Raw genomic sequence first — 5,288 nt, 5'->3', positions numbered from 1 at the left:
AAGAGGACACACAAATGGCCAATAGACATATGAAAAATTGTTCAACATCACTAATCATCAGAAAAATGCAAATAAAAACCACAATGAGATATCACCTCACCCCAGTCAGAATGGTTATCATCAAGACAAATAATAACAAGTGTTGGAGAGGCTGTGGAGAAAAAAGAATCCTCATACATTGTTGGTGGGAATGCAGATTTGTGCAGCTGCTATGGAAGGCAGTGTGGAGGTTCCTCAAAAAGTTAAGACTAGAATCACCATATGACCCAGCAATCCCTCTCCTGGATTGCTGGATCATTATGGTAATTCTGAAAACATTTATCCATAAGATATATGTGCTCCAATGTTCACTATAGCTTTAGGTATGGTGGCCAACACATGGAAACAACCAGTGTCCTTCGATAGATGATTGGGTAAAGAAGATATGGTATATATACACAATGGAATACTATTCAGCCATAAGAAAAGATGAAATAGTGCCATTTGCGACAACATGGATGGATCTTGAGATTATTATGCTAAGCGAAATAAGTCAGACAGAAAAAGTCGAGAACCATGATTTCATTGATATGTGGTATATAAAACTGAAAACAGCAAAGGAACAAGACAAACAAATGAAGAAACGAAAACTCATAGACACAGACAATAGTTTAATGGTTACCAGAGGGTAAGGGGGGAAGGGGTGGTAGATGAGGGTAAAAGGGATCAAATATATGGTGATGGAAGAACTGAGTCAGGGTGGTGAACACACAATGGGATTTATAGATGATGTAATACAGAATTGTAGACCTGAAATCTATGTAACTTTACTAACAATTGTCACCCCAATAAATTTTAATTAAAAAAATATTTTTTTGGAACGATACAGAGAAGATTAGCATGGCCCCTGCGCAAGGATGATATGCAAATTTGTGAAGCGTTCCATATTTTTTATTTTTAGAGCATTCCACCCCAATGCTGCAGAATACACATTCTTCTCAAGCGCACATGTAACATTCTCCAAGATAGACCATATGTTAGGCCACAAAGCAAGTCTGGATAAATTTAAGAAAATTGAAATCATACCAATTGTCTTCTCTGACCACAGTGCTATGAAATTAGAAATGAACTACAGGAAAAAAACTGGAAGACATACAAATTCATGGAGGCTGAATAATATGTTACTAAATAATGAATGGGTTAAGCAGGAGATCAAGGAAGAAATCAAAAGATATCTTGAGACAAATGAAAATGAAAATACAACGATCCAAAATCTATGGGATGCCGCGAAAGCAGTCCTAAGAGGGAAGTTCATAGCACTGCAGGCCTACCTAAAGAAACAAGAAACATCACTAATCGACAGTTTATCTTCACACTTAAGGGATCTGGAAAAAGAACAACAAAATAAGCCCAAAGGGAGTACAAGGAAGGAGATAATAAAGATCAGAACGGAAATAAATGAAATAGAAACCAGAAAAACAATACAAAAGATCAATGAATCCAAGAGTTGGTTCTTAGAGAAGATAAACAAAATTGACAAAACTTTAGCCAGACTCATTAAAAAAAAAGAGAGGACCGAAATTAATAAAATCAGTAATGAAAGAGGAGAAGTGACAACAGACACCGCAAAAAAAAAAAAAAATTAAGAAATCACTATGAGCAACTGTATGCCAACAAATTTGACAATCTGGAAGAAATGGACAATTTTCTAGATGCATACAACCTTCCAAGGCTAACTCAAGAAGAGACAGAAAACCTGAATAGACTGATTACCACCAAGGAAATTGAATCAGTAATCAACAATCTCCCAACAAACAAAAGCCCTGGACCAGATGGCTTTACAGGTGAATTTTACAGAATGTTCAAAAAAGAATTGTCACCTATTCTCCTCAAACTCTTCCCAAAAATCCAGAGGGAGGGAAGACTCCCAAACACTTTTTACGAAGCCACTATCACCTTGATCCCAAAATCAGACAAAGACACCACAAAAATAGAAAACTACAGGCCGATATCGCTAATGAACATAGATGCAAAAATCCTCAACAAAATACTAGTGAACAGAATTCAGCAATACATTAAAAAGATCATACACCATGATCAAGTGGGATTCATCCCTGGTATGCAAGGGTGGTTCAACATCTGCAAATCAATTAATGTGATACACCACATTAACAAAATGAAAAATAAAAATCATATGATCATATCAATTGACGCAGAAAAAGCATTTGATAAAATTCAGCAGCCATTCATGATAAAAACCCTTAAGAAAGTGGGAATAGAGGGATCATATCTCAACATAATAAAGGCCATATAGGATAGACCCACAGCTAACATCATACTCAATGGGGAAAGCTAAAACCATTCCCCTTAAAATCAGGAACAAGGCAAGGTTGCCCACTTTCTCCACTTCTATTCAACATAGTGCTGGAAGTTCTAGCCACAGCAATCAGACAAGAAAAAGAAATAAAAGGCATCCAAATCGGTAAGGAGGAAGTAAAACTGTCATTATATGCAGATGATATGATACTATATTTAGAGAACCCTAAAGACTCCACCAAGAAACTATTAGAGCTGATAGATGAATTTAGTAAAGTAGCAGGATACAAAATTAATATTCAGAAATCAGTTGCATTTGTATATACCAATAATAAAACATCAGAAGGAGAAATTAAGAAAGCAATTCCATTTACAATTGCTCCAAAGACTATAAAATACCTGGGAATAAATTTAACCAAAGAAGTAAAAGATCTGTACTCAGAAAATTATAAGACACTGAAGAAAGAAATGAAAGAAGATACAAATAGATGGAAACACATACCATGTTCATGGATAGGAAGAATTAATATAGTTAAAATGTCCATACTGCCTAAGGCAATATATATATTCAACGCAATTCCTATCAAACTACCAACGACATTTTTCACAGAAATAGAACATATAATCCTAAAATTTATATGGGATAACAAAAGACCCCGGATATCTTCAACAATCTTGAGAAATAAGAACAAAGTGGGAGGTATAACAATACCTGACTTCAAATTATACTACAAGGCTACAGTAATCAAAACAGCATGGTACTGGCATAAAAACAGACCCATAGATCAATGGAACAGAATAGAGAGTCCAGAAATAAATCCATGCCTATATGGCCATTTAATCTATGACAATGGAAGCAAGAATGTACGGTGGGGTAAAGACAGTCTATTCAATAAATGGTGCTGGGAAACTTGGACAGACACATGCAAAAAGATGAAGCTGGATCACCTCCTTACACCACATACAAAAATAAATTCAAAATGGCTTAAAGATTTAAATGTAAGATCTGAAACCATAAAATTCCTAGAAGAAAATATAGGAAGAAACTTCACAGACATTACCGGAGTAAGATTTTTACTGATATATCCTCGCGAGGGAAGTAAGAGAAAAATAAACATGTGGGATTACATCAAACTAAAAAGCTTTTTCACAGCAAAGGAAACCATCAATAAAACAAAAAGGGATCCTACTGATTGGGAAAAGATATTTGCCAATGATATATCTGATAAGGGGTTAATATCACAAATTTATAAAAAACTCACTCAACTCAACTCCAAAAAAACAAACAACCCAATTAAAAAATGGGCAGAGGACATGAAGAGACATTTTTCTAAAAAGGACACACAGATGGCAAACAGACATATGAAGAAATGTTCAACCTCACTAACCATCAGAGAAATGCAAATAAAAACCACAATGAGATACCACCTCACCCCAGTCAGGATGGCTATCATCAATAAATCAACAAACAACAAGTGCTGGCGTGGATGTGGAGAAAAGGGAACGCTGGTGCACTGTTGGTGGGAATGCAGATTGGTGCAGCCACTATGGAAAACAGTTTGGAGATATCTCAAAAATCTGAAAATGGAACTACCTTATGATCCAGCAATCCCACTCCTAGGTATCTATCCGGAGAAATCCAAAACTCCAATTCAAAAATCTTTATGCACTCCTATGTTTATTGCAGCACTATACACAATAGCCAAGACCTGGAAACAACCGAAATGCCCATCAGTAGATGACTGGATTAAGAAACTGTGGTACATTTATACAATGGAGTATTACGCAGCCATAAAGAAGAAAGAAATCTTACCATTTGCAACAACATGGATGGACCTAGAGAACATTATGTTAAGTGAAATAAGTCAGAAAGAGAAAGACAAATACCATATGATCTCACTTATATGCGGAATCTAAAGAAAAGAATAAGTGAATGAACTAATCAGAGACAGTTTTGGAAACATGGAGGAAAAACAGAGGGTTGCTAGAAGGGCGGGGGTGGGGATAAGGGGGAAGGTGAGGGGTTTTGAAAAATAGTCGGTAACCACAAGATGGTCATGGGGGTTTGAAAATTAATTTGGGGAACGTACAGAGGGATAGTGGATGGGGAGGGGGGTCCACACAGTGTGAGGGATATAAATGATAAACGTCTAAGTTTTGCTTTGTCTTGTGCACCTGAAACTAATAAAAATAAATAAATAAATAAATAAATAAATAAATAAATAAATACAAACAAAAACAAAAAATATTTTAGTAAATCATGATAAACTAAGTTTGGGAGGATTCTATTTGGGGCTTACATCTGTAGAGCCCTGCCCTTCACCTGGCACCTCACCTTCTTCCTTGTTTGCCCCTCAGGGTTTGGAGGAGGCCCCATCACAGGTGAGGGAACAGGCACAAAGTGCTGAAGTGACTTGTGAAGATTGGGAAAGGATGGAACTGGAATTGGACCCAAGCAAGAAGGGAGGACATTCTTACCCTCAAATGGGATCCTATGATGCCAGCCACTAAGGGCAGGGTCTTACGTGTCTCATGCCCCTGGTCCCCCAGCACTTGGAGCAGTGCATGAGTGTCTAACAAAATGAGCTGAGTGGCAGAGGGTCACCTATCTGAATCCTGCTGTGTTCAAGGCCAGTCCAACCCTCCAGAAAGGCAAATATATTGATCCTGCCAGACTGCCAGGAGCTTCCTGTTTGCCACCTTCTCCCATGCCTTCCTGCCATCAGGACTACACAATTTACTGCTTTAATTACAGGCTATCTTCCTGAAGTTTCCACTACAAAAGACTTGCCTTCCCCAGGTCAAGGCGCGTGTCTTCAGGATAGGGTGCCTCCTCTATTCTGCTCCTGTGCTTGGCACAAAGCACAATGCTAGGGCATCCTCAAGGGGCTACAGGGTTAACATGCACCCTGCAAGGTCCTGGCTGCAGGGTTGGGCACTTTTCTGCACTATGGAGTGGGCAGCTTCATGACTGCCATGACCCTCCCCAACCC

General features: G+C 38.0%; 1 pseudogene; it reads left to right on the top strand.

Annotated features, from left to right (window-relative positions):
• Window positions 1-831: 831 nt before the first annotated feature.
• Window positions 832-931, top strand: LOC141567047 (U6 spliceosomal RNA; annotated as a pseudogene).
• The last annotated feature ends 4,357 nt before the right edge of the window (window positions 932-5,288 follow it).

The sequence above is a fragment of the Rhinolophus sinicus genome, linkage group LG09 (assembly GCF_036562045.2).
Source record: "Rhinolophus sinicus isolate RSC01 linkage group LG09, ASM3656204v1, whole genome shotgun sequence".
NCBI lineage: Eukaryota > Metazoa > Chordata > Mammalia > Chiroptera > Rhinolophidae > Rhinolophus > Rhinolophus sinicus.
The sequence above is the reverse complement of the archived record's forward strand: the minus strand, read 5'-3'. Positions and strand labels throughout refer to the sequence as shown.